We start from the raw sequence: 18,523 nt of genomic DNA on the forward strand, positions 1-18,523 counted from the left end.
GCAGCGACCCGAGCCACAGATTTCCTTTGCAAATCTGTTCAAATTTAGTATCTCCATGACTAAAATTTGCATTTGTCCAAAAGAAACATGACACCTTGCAGTTTGCACTCAATTGTAATGTTCTGAATTTTAAACACGAATAAAAACTTCATTTGGTCATAGGGAATGAGAGAATTGAAGTCATCAAGTTCTATTTAGAATAGTATACTTTTTTTCCTTTTTCCAGATGAACCTGGGACATATGAAAGTTCCCAGCCTAGGGGTCAAATCACAGCTGCAGCTGCCGGCCTACACTACAGCCACAGCAACACCAGATCCGAGCCGTGTCTGCTACCTACACCACAGCTCATGACAATGCCAGATCCTTAACCCACTGAGCAAGGCCAGGGATTGAACTTGTACCCTCACAGAGAAAATGTCAGGTCACAATCCATTGAGCCACAGTGGGAACTCCAGAGTATACATTTTAAAGTCAACACAGGTATGTTTTTGACAATGTCCCTGCTACCATTGTGCCCACATTAAACTTCCTGTTGGAATTCAGGAATATGAAGGTCCATCAGGCCTGGAGACAAGGAACTGAGCACAGACAATTCTGGACTGTTTTGAGTGACCCTGAGTCCATATGGGTAGGGGCTAATTCTACAACTGGTAGTTCTCTGGAGAAGGCCTTGTTTATTAAAAGAAAATAACAAATGTGCTAATTTGAAGCTTTCGCATATATTAGTAAAATTCAACAGTCTAATTAAAAAAGACACGTGCCCCTTCAAATTTATAGCAACACTATTGACAAGTGCCAAGATATGAAGGCAACCCAAGTATTCATCAATAGATGAACAGATAAAGAAGATGTGGTGTATATATACAATGGAATATTACTCAGCCATAAGAAGGAACAAAAAACAAAATCTTGCCATTTGCAACAACGTGGATGGACCTAGAAGTTATCATGTTAAGTGAAATAAATCAAAGACAAATACTATATGATGTCACTTACATGTAGAAATTAAAAAACAAAACAAAACAAATGAAGAAACAAAATAAAACAAACTCATAGATACAGAGATCAGATTAGTGGCTATCATAGGGGAAGGGGTTGGGGGATAAGTGAAATGGATGAAGGGCTTAACCATTTGGTGGTGGATGGGTGGATGGGTGCTAACTAGACTCAGGGTGGTGACCACGCTGTAGTGGTTGCAGATGTTGCATTATAACGCCAGACACCTGAGACTTAGAGGTGTAAAACGCAATTGCAACAGAATTTAGAACTTTTTTTTTGTCTTTTTAGGGCCAAACCCTCAGCATATGGAGGTTTCCAGGCTAGGGGTCCAATTGGAGCTGTAGCCATTGATTGGCCTACACCACAGCCACAGCAATGTGGGATCCCAGCTGCATTTGTGACCTACAACACAGCTCATGGCAATGCCAGATATTTAACCCACTGATCGAGGCCAGGGATCAAACCCGCATCCTCATGGATCCTAGTCGGGTTCTTTAACCGCTGAGCTACAACAGTAACTCCCAGAATTTGGAACTTAGACAGGAACTCCCGGAATTTAGAACTTAGACCAAAAAAGATTGTTTTTCACTGACCACTGAATGACCACTGAATGGTGATGATAAAAAGTAGACTCATCTTAGGTCATTACTATTTTTTCTCTACAGATAGCTGCCCCCTTGTTGCTGCATCTGGGAAGGAGCTTCACCTGCCCCACCCGTCACAGTGCTGGACCCACCAGCCACTTTTCCATCCTCACCGACCTCCTCCTCCTGAAAGGCTTTCCTCCTGTGGCTTCTGGGCTCTGGGCTCTCCTCCCACTTCACTAGCTGCTCGTCCTCAGTCTCCCCTTCCTTTCCCAGTCTCTAATCACCAAAGAAACAAGTCTGTGGGCCTCCTGCTCCCTGGGTGGTCTGAAGTCCCAGGGTTTTGGGGACATTTGTGCACCAATAGCTCCCTGAGTTATATCTCCAGGTGAGACGCCTTCCCTGAACTCTGATACTTATATTTTAAAAATTCTCACGCCATCCTAGTCCTGTCTCCCTCTCTCTCTTAGCAGGTGGCAACTCCAGTTTTCCAGTGGCTTAAACTGAAACCCTTGCAGCACTCTTGTCTTCCTTCTCTGATGCCCCACATCTAGCCTTGAACAAATCCTATTCACCTTCCCTTTGAGGTATTTCCTGAACCCGACACCCACTTCTCACACCACCCCCCATTCCAGCCCACGTCACACCTGGATTGGACCATTGCAGTAGCCTCTCGCCCCCATCCCTGCCCCTCTACAGTCTCCCTCACGTGGAGCCAGAACAGACTCTTCTCAAATGTAAGGGAGATCATTCATTCCTTTGCTCCAAACCCTTTTCCTGTTTCACTCAGAACAAATTCCAAACTCTTTACCAAGGCTGTTAAGTTCCATCATGACCCAACTACTATTTCCTCTCCTCAAACCTCTGCCTCACCCACTCTCTGCAGCCACAGGGCTTCCCTCATTTCTCAAACCTCAGAGTCAGGCTTGACTCCACCCTCCTGGCTAGTTCATCACCAATACCTATTTTTTTAATCCTCGTCACTTCCCCCATCCCCTTCTCTTCACACCCTAACACCCATCAGGAACTCTCATCTGAATCGGCCCACTGAAGGCCCCGAGAAGTCCAGCAAGAAAGAAGCCCTAGACCTGGGGAGCCCAGCTGATTTGGTCCAGGAACACTTGGTCCCTCCACCATGTCTACCAGGACCCTCAGCTGTGGGATGCTCTTTGGGAGATACCCCTGACCTCTCCTGGCGAGGCCTAGCATTTCCACTCCATCCTCATCAGGAGCTATATCCTGGGTTTGGCTAGGAGTGTAGCTTCCATGGCGCCGCAGAGCCACAGCAAGGCTCAGAGGTGGAGACCTTCCCGTGTCATGATGAAAGGCTGGGCAGGGGTGGGAGGGGGGTTAGAAAAGGTTTTTCTATGCAAACAGCTCCAAAGAGACGTGGCAGGGCCACCTTGCTCCCATCTCCCCGGTGGAAGGAACAAGTTGATTCAACCCAACACATGGGGCGTGTTCCTGGGCCGCTTCCATGTTGATGCAAACAAAGAGCAAGTGCTGTTGTTTTAACAGTCATTCAGCAGCAGCAGCAGCAGCAGCAGTAGCAGCAGCAGGAAGTGCTTCACAGCCTCAGCCCACAGCATCAGCCAGAAAGGGAAGCCAGGCCTCCCAACACACCTGGTGACCTGCCACCTGATGCTCCTGCCTACATGGTGGTTCCCACAGGGGCACAACTATAAGCCCCGGGCCAGCAAGGTAATGTTGCCGTTCCCACATTCTCCCCCAGGCACCCACTCATTCTGAGACCTTTAACTAGTGCGTTCATGGAAGTTTCTTTTCTTCTCTTTTTGTCTTTCCATCTTTTTAGGGCCACACCCATGGCATATGGAGGTTCCCAGGCTAGGGGTCCAATCGGAGCTGTAGCTGCCGGCCTACACCACAGCTCACAGCAACACTGGATCCTTAACCCATTGAACAAGGCCGGGGATCGAACCTGCATCCTCACTGATGCTGCTGAGCCACAACGGGAACTCCCATGGAAGTTTCTATTTAATGATACATGTTTACTTACCCAACTGGGGTTGATGATGTCAGACACTGTTTTGGATGCTGGGGATTCTGTGGTGAAAAAAGGCAACATCTCTACCTTCAAGAGTCTAAAATGGAGATGGGCCAGACACAGAGACAGGAAACAAATAAATGTGGAGACAGCAGTCAGAGGGCGGTCAGTGCTAGGAAGAAAAATAAAGCAGGACCTGGAGGCCAATGGAGTGGGAGTGCTGCCTGGAAGGGCTGGTGGGCTGGGTGGGTGTGGCCTGGGGATGACTGGGTCGGGGATGAAGGCAGGCCCTGTGGAGCTGGTCCAGGGCCTGGATTGGACTTTTGGTGTTTACTTGGCATCTGTAATGGCCTCTTCTCTCTTTTGCAAACAGGCATGTGAACAGGTGTGGTATAGAACTCTTCCAGGTATATAGAGAAAGATTCAGGCATCCGAGCATAATAGGAAGTGTTGTGAGAGATTCCTGAACCAGAGGAAGTTAAAGTTTCCATCATGGCTCAGTGGTAATGAATCCTACTAGGATCCATGAGGACGTGGGTTCGATCCCTGGCCTACTCAGTGGGTTAAGGATCTGGCGTTGCTGTGAGCTGTGGTGTAGGTTGCGGATTCGGATCCTGCATGCTGTTGCTGTGGCATCAGCTGGCAGCTGTAGCTCTGATTGGACCTGTAGCCTGGGAACCTCCATATGCTGTGGGTATGACACTAAAAAGCAAAAAAAAAAAAAAAAAAAAAAAAAAAAAAAAAAAAGAGAGAGAGAGAAAGCAGACACGGACAATGATTTATGTTTATCTGCTAAGATAAGGAATTTTGTTAAGCACCTGACAGCCCTGCAGCTGCACACCTGAGGGGAGAGGTGGCCCCCAGGGTTGATGGAGAGAAGTACTGAGGAGTGATGGAGACAGCTTGGGGGTTCAGAGGAGGAAGCTGGTGTCTGGGATGGCTAGGGAGGTCCTCTCAAAGGATGGAAACCTGGAGGGAATGGCTAGGATTTAATCCATCAGCACTTCAAGAAGTTTACAAAACACCCCACTGTTGTGACTGTGGTGGAGGCCATCATTTTAAAGTTTTCCCCTCATTTCTAGAAATTCTCAGCCATTCATGTCATCGAATCTTGCTTTCTCTCTCTTCCACTACCTCCTCAGTTAGACAAGGAGGGAGGTTCTTACTTTCTTCTCTGTGTCTCCAAACCTGTGGCATTTTCCATCTCATCATCACTCAGTCTTTCTTCCAGTTCATAAAGCCTTTCTTCTCCTCGGTCTATTCTGCTATGTAGTCTGGATGGAGGGTTTTAATGATGACAGTGTTCACTCCTCTGTCCCTGTAACAGAGCTTTACAAGCCCTGGGACTTGATAGGAGTGTCTTTGTGGTGTAATGACACAGCTCAGGGTGAGTCCCAGGATGGGGTCGGGTCACCTGAAAGGCTGGGATGGGGGGTAGGGGCTCTGGCTCACCCCATGTCCAGGGGGAAGGGAGCTGGAGATTGAGTTCAATCACATGGGTGGTGACCCAGTCAATTGTGCCCACCTAGTCAAACCTGATGGAAGCTCTAGACACCACAGTTTGCTGTGGGGGAACACACTCTTCAGAGCTCACCCCTCACTCCTTTCATTTGTCTGGTTCTCCTTACCTGAATCCAATATACTCAGCTGTTACCATAAGTCCAGCACTCTCCTGAGTTCTGTGGGTGTTTCTAACAAATTATTAAACCTAAGGGGGTCCTGGAAACCCTGAAATTTATAGCCAGTCAGTCAGAAGTCCCAATAGCTTATGAAATAAGGGTGATCTTGTCAGGATCCAGGCCTCGAATTGTGGGGTCTCTGCCAACTCCAGGTGGTCAGTCCCACAAGGGCACTCAGCATGACCAGCTGGGATTGAACTAGAATAGAATCCCAGTCTTTCTGCTCTCAATGTGTGAGACTTTGAGCAGGACACAGCCTCTCTGGGCCTCAGTTTCCTTGTCTTAAAAGGATCATATCAGCAGCACCAGCTACACGAAATGTATGAGTGCTAAACAGGACACTTGGTGTCTGCTGTCAGGACTCCCATGATGTTTTGTTTTTTGTGTTTTTGTCTTTTTAGGGCCACACCCACGGCATATGGAAGTTCCCAGGCTAGGGGTCAAATTGGAGCTACAGCTGCCAGCCTACGCCACAGCCACAACAACGCAGGATCTGAGCTACGTCTGTGACCTACACCACAGCTTACGGCAATGCCAGACCCTTAACACACTGAGTGAGACCAAGAATCGAACCCACAACTTCATGGTTCCTAGTCAGATTTGTTTCTGCTGCGCCACAGTGGGAACTCCCAGGACTCCCATGATGAATGGGACGTGTCAGTCTCCTGCTGTGAGGGTCTCTCCTCTTTCCTTGTCCTACTCTCTGCTTTATTTCTCTGTTCAAATTGATACCTGTATTAGTTAGCTCTTCCAGTGATGATGCTCAGGAAAAATCACCCCTCAAACTGTCCTGTCCAGGGGTAAACCTTTCCTATCACACCCACAGGCCCATAGGATACATGACTGATGGAGTGGGCTGGGCTCAGCCTGCTGCGTGTGTCTGTGGGCTGTGGGTTGGGGTCAAGTCAGTGCCACAGATGTCCTACTGAAACTACTCAGGGTGTGTTCTCATGGCAACAATGGAAGTACCAGCAGCCAGCCAGTCCCTGCAAGCATATTTCAAGCCTCTGCTTATGTCACTTACCAATATCCCATAGGCCAAGGTACATCACCTACCCAGCCCAGGGGCCAGGGGCTGGGAATTCATTCTGTCTCCTGGGGAGGAGCTGCATTCTCCATGGCAATGCGTGATGATTAATTCTAATATGAGCAGCTGGGAATCAGGGAGTGATTCTCCAGCCTATCACTCTGCTTGGGATATTGTATGTTTATTAGTTTTTATCCAGAATACTTTTCCTGCCATATAACAGAAGCTCCATGAGAGATGAGAGAAGGGACATTGGTTGTCCTGCAGAGTTCTCTCCCAGGCCCCTAAACAGTCACCCTTCAGCAGATGTCTGCTGTCTGAATATAAGAATGAGTGAATGAATGAATGAGCCACATGAGAACAATGACAGCAGTCATGTCCCTAACCTCCTACAGTGCAGCTGGGAATGAGCCGTGAAAGGGCCAAAAAGAAGTGGGGAGGTTGGCCTTCCTTAATGCTGCAGGGAGGGGCCGTGCAATGCTGTCGGCCAGTTCTGTCCTTCTACCAGAACCCACCATGGGACAGCACAGTCACAGGTTCTGGGCCCAGCCCTGGTTCATCCAGGTGCTCACTTTATCTTCATCCTCAAAGCAGGATGCTACTGCAGCAGCCACACCACAGGTACCAAACATCAGAGCTGAGGCAACACTCCAGCATCTCAACTCCCCTGGTTTTTTTCAACCATTTGTTCAGTAAGAAGAAGCTCTGAAACTGAGTTGATTTCATGAAAGGAATGCTCACCAGCTGGTTGACCACAGAACTGACCTGCTTTGTTCCCTAAGTAGAATTCTATACCCGGAGTTGGAAATACTGGGAAAGCCTACATTTATACATGTATTTTTTAAGCTTTCCTCAAATATTAATATCATGAATGGAAAGAGTCCTAAAAATATAAATTCTCTGCAATTTAGCAAATGCAGGGACAATGAAAAGCCTAATAATAAACTTGAGACAGACTAAATACCACATAATTAGCACACTTGAACCAAAGGCAGAAGAAAAACATGCAATTAAATCCAAATACTTTAGGAAGAAATAAAAATGGTCCAATAATAGCTAAATCAACCAGGATGAGAAAGGTTATAAAAAGCAACCTCCGATTCTTTCCCCACTAAGATGACGTGGGACCAACCAGCAAAGGCTGGAAGATGAGGGGGAAATTCACTAAGGATTCAGAGAAGCGAAGATGATGAAATTTCCAAGAGCAGGAGTTCCCGTTGTGGCTCAGTAGTTAATGAATCCGACTAGGAGCCATGAGGTTGCGGGTTCAATCCCTGGCCTCGCTCAGTGGGTTAAGGATCCGGTGTTGCTGTGAGCTGTGGTGTAGATCGCAGATGAGGCTTGGATCCCGAGTTGCTGTGGCTGTGGTGTAGGCGGGCAGCTGCAGCTCCGATTCAACCCCTAGTCTAGGAACCTCCATATGCTGTGGGTTTGGCCCTAGAAAAGACCAAAAAAAAAAAAAAAAAAAGGAACCAAGAGCAAATGGTTGCTTCTGCAGAAGCATCCTGAAGCCTGAGTTCTCTTATGATTGGTGAATGAATAAACACGTGTAAAATTCAGTTCGCGTGCTCTCAGTGTTAATCATGCAAAGCCCAGGGTTAGGAGCCCTTTGGGTAAGGGCTTGGGACAAAGGTGTAAGGGACTTGGTCCCCACCCTGGTCACTAAGACTCTTGAGGGAAGGCCCTTATCAAAACAAGGAAAGTTCAAACCAGAAAGTCTCCCTGATTTTTTTTTTTTTTTTTGGTCTTTTTAGGGCTGCACCCGTGGCATATGGAAGTTCCCAGGCTAGGGGTCCAATCAGAGCTACAGCTGCCAGATTATATCACAGCTACAGCCACGTGGAATCCGAGCTGCATCTGGGACCTACATCACAGCTCGTGGCAACGCCAGATCCTTAACCCACTTAGCTAGAGGCCAGGGATCAAACCTGCAACCTCATGGATCCTAGTAAGATTCGTTAACCACTGAGCCATGAAGGGAACTCCTCCGTGATATTTTTGTATCACACAAGACTCAGGCTTGTGTCAGTTTTTTTTTTTTTTTTTTTTTTTTTGTGGGAGTTCTCCACACAACATGTGTTTCTGGGAGGCTTTTCTGCCCCGCCCTCATACAGGAGGGAGGTTTCTATGGAATGGGTCACCCCCCGCAAAATGCCTCTTTGGCATTCAGGTAATTTTGAATGGCAAACAACCAAGGCCAATGGCTCAGGAAGAACTTGACCTCTGCCTCTGCCTAACAAATGTAGCTGGACGACCTGGTTTGGGAAGGGGCATGAGCACAGGTGGCTTCAGTGTGAACAGGGCATGCAGCCTGGGGAACCCCGCACACCTGTCCACTCCTCTCTGGCTCCCACTGACTCTGCAGGCCCAGCAAACGTGTTCATCAAACCTGTGCGTTTCCATCTCCCTGTCGGTCACCTTCCTCCCCTTACAGCCCCCAACTCCCCCCACAGCCTCTGTTGTCTTTAGCTGAAGCTGGGATTTAAGGTGAGGGTTTCGGTGAGTTACCCAGTTTTCCTGGGTCTCTTCCAAGGATACAGGTTGTTGAACTTGGGTTGATTTCCTCCTGTTCATCTGTCTCATGTCAGTTTAAGTCTTAGACCAGCCAGAAAGACCTGGAAGGGCAGAGAACAGCTTTCCTTCCCTACACCCTAGAGCTGGACCTTGCTTCCTGGCCCTGCAGCTCGCCTCAGCCTTATTGGCCCCTGGGTGCTCCTGCAGAGCCCAGAAACAGCCGCAAATTCCAGAAACGTGAGCTGCAATTTCAGGCAGGGGAAGGCCCAGCGTTGCAGAGGCCAGGAGGCTGCAGACTCAGCGGGTGGGGAGGGGAGCACCCTGAGGCTTGAACCCCTGAGGAAGGAAGTGAACCTTGAACATGCAGTCATTTCAACAACCTGCTGGTTTAGAAATTCTGGTTCTGACTCCTCTGGCCTTCTTGCCTTCCTTTAAACAGGGAAATTGTCAAAAGCTAAGCTCTGTCGGCATTCATGTGATGGCTGTGAACAGAACCCCTGGGAAAAAGGGGGGCTTGGCAGCACTGGCAAGGTACCCAGGCCCTGGGGATGGGGTGCTGGCCCCGCCCAGGCCTGGGAGCCACCTGCTGCCCCAGGCCAGGCCTGCAGTCTTCAGGGAGGTGCCGTTCTGCTCAGAGGTGATGTGCCTCTGGGGCTGGAGAATGAAAGGGGGTGAGGGGAGGTTTCTGTGGCCCGGGCAGAACCCGTGTCCCCTCAGCAGGACCTTGTCCCCTCCCACAGTTCATGAGGCTGTACTAGGCCTTTCATCTCTGCCGAATGTCTGCTGTTCCACCTTCTTAAAACTTCAAGTCCCTTCACACTCAGAATAAGAATCGGGGCCCTACGCCCTTCACCTCAGCCATCCTTGGCCATGGGCCCTGTGGTTCCTGGAACAGCCAAAAGCGTTTCTACCCCAGGGTCTTTGCACGTGGTTCCCTGCCTGGAGCCTTCTCCACATGAGGCCACCATTCACTGCTTGCCTCCTTCCCAGCTCTGCTCAGTTGACACTCTGTGCTATTCCTCAGCTTTATTTTTCTTCAAAATAAAGCCCAACCTCAAACCAACACTACGTGTATGTCTCTCTTGGCTTTGACCTGGCCTCTCTCTCTCTACATGCACCCTGAGGAGGAGGGATTGGGATGGTTTCACCCACTGCCCAGCCTAAGCACCTGGCTGGACGTACGTGAATAAGAAACATTCACTGACTGACTAAATGAGCACAGCCTCCCACAGGAACACCCAGTAAACCCTCCCAGAGGCGGGAAGAAACACATCTGCGGAATCTGTTGACTCAGCTGAAGGAAAGCATGTGTTCATCCTCCGTAGCCCTGATATAAAAGTGGTGGCTGAGTCACCACAGTTACCATAGCTGCCCGCATGCAGCCTATGGATGCCTGGCACCGACTGTGCTGGCACTGACTTCAGTCTCATGAGCACCTCCCTGGGGAGGGACACGACTCTAGGGGATGGGGGGGACCCCAAAGCCCATGATGCTTACAGAGTAGCCGTGGAGGAGTGGACTCAGGCCGGCTGGGCTGGTGGGGAGCCCAAGGGAGCAGGCGGGCAGCCTGCCTGCAGGGAGGCCCTCTAAGAGCTGCAGATCTGGGATTGACAGAACATTCGAGCACTTTGGCTTTCTGCCAGTTGCTGTGCAGATAAAATAATCATGGAATGAGTTGCTTCCTCCTCTCGCTGGTGAGAGAACGTACTCTCCAGGACCCTCCAGACTCTGGCAGACGCAGCGGTCCCCAAGTCCTGGGACCCAGGGGTTTAAACAATACTCAGGCCCCAGCCTCTGGCATTCTATCTGCATCGGCCCGGGGCTGAGCCCAGGCATCTGCATTTTTTTTTAAAGTGCACCAACTGTTTCCTCTGTGCAGGGGGTTGATTGAGAGCTGCTGGACCCCAGAATAGGTGCAGGGGGCGGGGAGTGATGGGATGATGGGAAGAGCAGCGAGGGGCCTCTCCTGCTACATAAAGACTGCGTTAGAATTACTATTTTGCCTTTTGCCTCAGGCTCCAATATTCCTCAGTGCCTCAAATCATACCTGTCTTTGCATAAACATTTTGCTGTTTTGTTCATCCCAATGCTATTTTGCTTTAGCTTTAATTTTTTAAAAAAAGTGCATTGAACTATGATGTTGACTGTAGAGTTTTGGCACCCCCTTAAATTTTGTTCCTGAAGCAAGTGCCTCAGTGCCTTACCCTGGCCCAGGGAGAGACACCCAGACCTTGGCTCAACTACCATCTTTTTTTGATGATACCCCCCATCCCCAGCATGTTGAAACTCCCGGGCCGGAGAGAGAACCCACGCCACAACAGTGACCCAAGCACTGCAATGACTTCGGATCCTTAACCTGCTGAGCCACAAGGAAACTCCTTAAATAACATCATTCATGAAGATGGTACCTCCTCCCAGCCCAGACTCTTCCATCCAACTTCCTCTTCCACAGCCCCTCTCAGGTATCTAGACCTGGGTTCCAAATCCTTCTCTGGCCAGGAGCAAAACAACAACAAATGTGCCTCTCTGTGTTGTTGGGATCCAGGGCAGGCTGGCCCCAAATGCCCCTCAATGGCATATTGATTATTCTGAATTAAAATTCCCTAAGAAACGGGTGGTGCAAGAGGGTCCCCAAGAGACACCCCCCCAAACTCGGAAAGCAGGAACTAAACCTCCCATGTGATGGCACCGTCTATACTGGTGGAAGAGGGGCCCTTATCAGCAAAGCTGTAGATCCAGGGCTGAGAGGCCTGTGTAAACAGACCTTCTTGGAGTTCCTGTCGTAGCTCAGGGGTTAACGAATCTGACTAGGAGCCATAAGGTTGGGGGTTCGATCCCTGGCCTTGCTCAATGGGTTAAAGATCCGGCGTTGCTGTGAGCTGTGGTGTAGGTTGCAGACGCGGCTCAGATCCCAAGCTGCTGTGGCTCTGGTGTAGGCCGGTGGCTATAGCTCCGATTAGACCTCTAGCCTGGGAACCTCCAAATGTCACGGGAGCGGCCCTAGGAAAGGCAAAAAGACAAAAAAGACCCCCCAAAAAAACAAAAAACCCCCAAAAAACAGACCTTCTTTACTAATTCACTACTCAAGCCCCAACTTTCCTGAAATTCCTTACAAATGAATCGTCCAAACCTAATTTTCCTTACAATTCCTCTCAAATGTATTGTTTCTTTGTCTAAAAAAGTATAAGAGCTGCCTGCTTTGGCCACTTCTTAGGGCCCGTTTCTATGACACCTCCCTGTGCGTGGATTACACCCGTTTCTTTTTTTCCTGTGCACCTGAATTGTGTCAACAGTATTGTTATTCCAGCCGCAAGAACTCAGGACGGGGAACGGGGAACGGGGAATTTCCCCTCCCTGACGGCACAGGGTCCACACCCCAGACGCTCCACCCTCTGTCAATTTCCGGCCCCTCGGCACATCCGGTCCCCCAGCATCTTGTCACCTCTGCCTTCACGACACACCCAGAAGCATCTCCGCCCGTCCTCAATGACCCATCCCCCATCCTCTCCTACCTGGACCCCCCACCCAGCCCACCAACCAACACAAGTGATTGTTCTGAACCCGAGGATGAGCGCTAAGCTCTGTTTAAACCTTGCCATCAGAAGCAGTGCAAACAGCTCCCCACAGCTTTCCCGAACAAGCAGACACACATCATTTACCGGGGCCCTCAGAGCCCCTCCTGTGGCTGCCTAGCTGTCCAGCATCACCTCCCACAGCCCTCCTCCTCATTCACTGCTGACCACACGGGCCTCCTTCCTCGTTCTTCACCAGACCCACCTGGCTTCTGCCCTAGGGCCTTTGCACCTGAAGCTCACGTGTTAGGGATGCTCTCACCCCTGAAACTTTCCATGGTGGCTCCAGCATTCAGGTCTCTGTTGAAATGTCATCTCTTTAAAAAGGATGTCCCCAGCCACCCCACCGGTCACTCATTATCTCCTCTTTGCTTTCCATATAACACTTATCACTCTCCAAAATCAATTTAATGTGCTAATATTTTGCTTGCCTCTCGTTTTGCTTCACCGCTAGAATGTCTACGTCACAAAAACAGCAGTAGCATCTGTGTGGTTCTGCTGCACCTCTGTGGCCTATGAAAAGGCTGGCTTATAGTAGGTGTTCAATAAATTCATGTTGAATAAATGAATTACTGCGGAGCTGAATGGATAAGTGAAAAACTGAATGTTAATGATATAACTTTCTCTTGGAAATTCGCAGGACCTATAGGCTAGCAAGGTGATTTTTATAATTCAAGGTAAAGAACCAAAGAGATACAGCTAAGAAATTCAGAGAACTCTAGGGTATGGAGTGGCTGTTATTCTTGGAAACCCTTCCAGCACCTTCAATGGATTTGAAAGGCAAACACCTGTAACATGATCCGCAACAAGCAGAATAACGGTCCCACAAAGAAGCCAGGACGATGCCCTGGAATTTGTGACAACGTGACGTGCGTGGCCCAGAGGAGCAAAGGTTGCAAGTGGAACTGAGGTTGTCAAACCAGCTGACCTGGAGATGGGAGAGGATCCCAGGTGACCTGTGTGTTCCAGTGGGATCACAAAAGCCCTCCTGTGGCAAGAATCAGCATCCCATCCGAGTGTGAGGCAGAGGACAGATACACACAATATAAAACAGATTAGTAACAAGGACCCACACAGCAGAGGGACCACTCTACTCACAATTCTTTTTTTTTTTTTTTTTTTTGGTCTCTTTAGGGCTACACCCAAGCATAGAGAAGTTCCCAGGCTAAGGATCAAATAAATAAGAGCTGTTGCCACCAGCCTATATCACAGCCACAGTAATGCAGGATCCAAGCCACGTCTGCGACCTACACCACAGGTAACGACAACGCCGGATCCTTAACCCACTGACCCAGGGATCGAACCTTCATCCTCATGGATACTAGTCAGATTCATTTCCAATGAGCCATGACAGGAACTCCTCTAATCACTATTCTGTAATAACCTAAATGAGAACAGAATCTGAAAAGGAATAGATATATGTATATATGTAACTGAATCACTTTGCTGTACAACTGAAACTAACACAACATTGTAAGTCATCTGTATTCCAAGAGCATTTTTTAAAGGAATAAATTATTTTCCTTAAAAAAAAAAAAGAATGTGCAACAGAGGACTCATGAGCCGTTGCTGTCCTTGAGGATGGAAGGAGGGGGGAGTCACAAGCCAAAGATGTGAGACGCTGGGAAAGCAAGGAAACAGATACCCCCCGAGCTTCCAAGAGGAACAGAGCCCCGAGGATGCTTGACCGTAGTCCACTGAGTCCTGTGTTGGGCTCTAACCCCCAGAACTGTGAGGGGTAAAATTGGTTCTTTTTAGGGCTGCACCCGCAGCATATGGAAATTCCCAGGCTAGGGGTTGAACTGGAGTTGCAGCCACTGGCCTACACCACAGCCATGGCAACATGGGATCCTTAACCCACAGGGCAAGGCCAGGGATCTAACTGAAGTCCTCATGGATATCAGTTGGGTTTGTTACCACTGAGCCACAATGCTAATTCTTGGTTCTTTTTTTGTTTTTTGTTTAGCACATGTAAGTTCCTGCACCAGGGATTGAACCTGCGCCACAGCAGCAACCTGAGCCACAGCAGTGATGACGCCAGATCCTTACCCTGCTGTACCACCAGGGAACTCCTGGTTTGTTTTAAGCCACCCCATTCATGGTCACGTCACCAGGTCCCTAGGAGAGGGAGGCACAGTCTCCAGTGGGAGTGGTCAGCATTGTGCCCTTGGCCTTGGGCCTCTGTCTCACGGTCTGTAAGGACTAAATGGCTGTGAGAAACTAGGACAAGCAAGACTGACAGACCCTGGGCCCTGCAGACCAGGAGGGGCAGGGCAGCGTCACGAACACGGTCTGTGCCAGGCTGGTCCCTATGGGCCCTTGGCTTTTAGACACGTCCTCTTAGGGAGTAGTAACAATTGTTCATGGCCGTTCAACCTGCCACTCACTCATTCTCATCACAGATCCTTTTGGAGCATCAGTTAGGAGCCAGGCACGTTGTTATCAGAGTGGTGAGAATGATACCCAAGATCAGGTTCAGGAACTGCCGAGAGTTTTTTAAATTTTTTTTTTTTTTTTTTTTTTTTTTAAGGGCTGCACCTGCGGCATATGGAAGTTCCAAGGCCAGGATCGAATCAGAGCTGTAGCCGCTGGCCTACACCACAGCCACAGCAACACAGGATCCAGCCGTGTCTGCAACCTACACCATAGCTCATGGCAACACTGGATCCTTAACCCACTGAGCGAGGCCAGGGATCGAGCCTACGTCCTCACGGATCCTGGTCAGATTCATTTCCACTGCTCCACGATGGGAACTCCCGGGAATTGCTGATGTTTTAATGCAAACCTTGGCCGTGATATTAACAATAACAACACATACACTAGCCACTGGAACTTGCTATGCACCAGGTCGGTGCTGGATACTTAAAGAATGTCCTTGTGCATCTTTCTGAGGCAGCCCGCATCTGTCCTTTCCTCAGACTCTCAGAGAATTGTGTTGAGTGACTTGTCAAGAGCTGCAGGGAAGACGATATAAGTTAGATGGTGCCCTTGCTTGAAGTTGGGCTCCTTCTGTTACATGACACTGACTCTCAAGAGAGAAGATGTTTTCATTATTCCGTCTATCACATGACTAGGGCTTTAACGGCCTAATCTGTCATCTTCACAACAGCCCCTGGGGATGGGACCATCTCCATTTTACAAATGAGGAAACTGAGGTTCAGTGAAGTTAGTCTGCTTGTCCCAAATCACACAAGTCATAAGTGTCAGGGACAGGGTTACGGGTTTCTGTACCCTGTGTCCAGTCCACATAGCAGGCTTCCTTGGGCAGATGTGGCTGCTTGAACTCTACAGTTTTTTTTCCCCTTGGCTGTGCCTGCGGCATGCGGAAGTTCCCTGGGCCAGGGATCAAACCCGAGCCACAGCAGTGACAACACAGAATCCTTAACTGCCAGGCCATCAGGGGACTCCTGAACTCTACAGGTTTTAAAAAATAAATTCTTTCCCTCCTCAGTTTTCAGGTCCCCTCCTATCTCAGGCTGTACACACTCCGACTTTCCTCTCATGCTCATGCCCCAGGCTGCTGGCTCGGGTTCCGGAGTAACACTGGCTGTGGTGGGAAAATCATTTCCACTGGAAAAATCATGAAGGGCGGAGGAGTTCTTTGGGAGAAGGCAGTGGAAACAGTCAGCAGCCGGGCCCTGGTAGGAGGGGCCTCAGCAGACACTCTGTGGGGGCAGCTGAGTCCCCAGAGGTTTCCATGGAGACCCCTTGGCCCTCTGTCTTAGTCTCCTGCTGAGAAGCTGGACCCTAGCTCTCAGCAGATGCCCCCTTGAGTCACGGTGGGTTTGGAGTGTGGCGACCACTCCCGTCCCATCTCGAAGCTCATCCCATAAGCTCTGTGCTCAGCCAATCCCTTGCACAGCCCGAGGTACAGGAAGGACTCTGGGGATGCGCCTGTCTGAACCGACCCCTCCTTCTGGCTCTGTGGTGCCCTTACTCACCCCGTCTTCCAGGGCAGCGCTCTAATAAATCCATTCTCACTGGGGTGGTGGCAACTTCCTGAGTTACCGCTGATGCTCTGGAAGACGCAAGGATAAAAAGAATAACTTTCCTCAAAGAGAGTTTCAGGACATGTGTTTAAAGCACACCCCATCCTGGAGTTCCGTCATGGCGCAGCAGAAAAGAATCTGACTCAGAACCATGAGGTTGTGGGTTCGATCCCTGGCCTTGCTCAATGGGTTAAGGATCCGGCGTTGCCATGAACTGTGGTGTAGGTCGAAGATGCGGCTGGGATCTGGCATTGCTGTGGCTCTGGCGTAGACCACCAGCAACAGCTCTGATTCAACCCCTAGCCTGGGAACCTCCATATGCTGTGGGTGCAGCCCTAAAAAGACAAAAAGACAAAAAAAAAAAAAAAAAAAAAAAAAAAAAAAAAAAAAAAAGGCACACCTCATCCGGCCCGGCTGATCCTGCCCTCCAGTGGTGGTCCAGGGCAGTTCTCAGGCTGGTTCATTTTCTGCCTGCTCTTGGAGAAGGCAGGGCCACCTTCACTGGCTCCCATAATGACACTGTAGAATGTAAAGGGTTGATCTTTCATAACTGAGTGGATGAGGTGCAGACAGGAGAGCCAGCTCCCCCGGAGCCACAGGCACAGCTCAGGATGGAATCCTGGTCCTTGTGGACCAAGCCCAGGCCTTCTTCCTCTTTCTGTTCAAGCCCTGGGGGCTGAGTTCTCCCCACTGGTCCAGTCAACGGTTCTCTGGTGCTGGGAAGACACCACTGCCTGGGCCCCTGGGGCTCCTCTGTCGCATGTGCATGTGTGTGTGTGGTGTGTGTGAGAGAGAGAGCGAGAGGGAAAGAGAGAGAGAGAGATTCCCTACTTTGGAAATGAAAGTGAGCAAAATATGCCACCCCAAATATGTCACTTTGGCAGAGGGTTATTTTGAGCTGAAGGCAGCTGAGCAAGTATGAGGCCAGCCCTTTGTCTTCCTCCTATTCGCCTAAAAGCATGACATAACTTTGGAAATGTGTTCCCAGGAGAGAAGTTCATCACCAGAGACAACTCTAGAACCGTGACTCGAGCAGAGATGGCACCAGGGGACTCTCCAGGACAAACTTTGCTAGAAGCGGCCCTCGTCTACCCCTGGTTTCCTCATACACTTGCCTTCCCACAATCTGCCGCCCCTGGGTGTTAGCAGTTCTTTTCCTCTGTCCGTCACTTCTCTATAAAGCTGTCCTTCTGGAGATGCTCTATAAGCCGAAGTTCTAACCTTTGAATTAGTTACCGAGTTCTCCTGTGTGTGTGTGTGTGTGAGATGCAGACAGGTGCGCCAGCTCCCCTAGAGTCACAGGAACTGGCTTAACTGGCACAGCTTGGGATGGAATGGTCCCTGGCTTGTGCCAGTCACTCGCCACAGTCGACCTCAAGGGAGCAGAGAAGGTGACCCTACAGCGGGGACACGGACCCACAGGAACTGCCTACTGGCTGCACCCATAACCAGCACCCACACCCTGATAAACTCCTGTTCATCTTTTTTCAGTCTAATTGACAGGGCCCCAACCAAGACCCTAAGGTGGGTATCCCTCTCCCTTACCATGGCTTGGAGTTCCTTACATGGCAGCCCAGGGCTTGCAAGGTCTGTGTCCTGAGAGGCCAGACAGACCCTGCACTGCCATCCCTAATGTGGCCTCGGGGTCATGCAGCTTTATCTCCACTGCATTCCTTGGTGGAGACAGCCACACAGGCTCACTCGGGTAGAGAGGAGAAGGATCCAGACACCACCTCTGGATGACAGGCAGGTCAGATGACTTGCAGATATGTTTTTGAACAACCATGTTATGATTCTCTCTACTTCTGTATGTGTTTAAAATGTTTCCATAAGAACACACACACACAGATTTATAAAATGCTTTTGGGGATGGTCCTTTCCTTCCTTAAATAAATTTCAAATTAATGCAAAAGTTTTGTGTGCAGTTTGGAGGCAAAGAAAGAAAGGAAAATTTGACTAGAAAAGAATGTCTTTCCAGTACCGCGTATCATGCAGAAAAGAGACATTAATATCAAGGATCTGGGGAAAGATTGAAGGCTGTAACTTTAGTTCTCTTTACATCTTTCAGCTGTGGCTCTGTAAATATTTGCCAAGATATTTGTATTTATGTAGGTGCCCTGAGAAAGAATAAAGGGTTTTTTCCTTTTTTTTTT

General features: G+C 49.3%; 1 protein-coding gene across 9 annotated transcripts in view; it reads right to left on the reverse strand.

The window, feature by feature from the left end:
* GPR45 (G protein-coupled receptor 45) overlaps positions 1 to 18,523 on the reverse strand; it is a 95,441-nt gene that overhangs the window by 22,880 nt on the left and 54,038 nt on the right. The window contains exon 3 of one of the 9 annotated variants that reach the window (XM_085018495.1): positions 16,323 to 16,399. The exons of the other annotated variants lie outside the window; for them this stretch is intronic. The gene's annotated coding sequence lies outside the window, so the exon portion shown is untranslated. The remainder of the gene's footprint in view (positions 1 to 16,322; positions 16,400 to 18,523) is intronic. 9 annotated transcript variants of the gene reach the window in all.

Source organism: Sus scrofa, chromosome 3 (assembly GCF_054392235.1).
Source record: "Sus scrofa isolate SSC_HxYL_T2T_F1_AM1 chromosome 3, Sscrofa_HxYL_maternal_Yorkshire_Landrace_v2.0, whole genome shotgun sequence".
Taxonomy (NCBI): Eukaryota; Metazoa; Chordata; class Mammalia; order Artiodactyla; family Suidae; genus Sus; species Sus scrofa.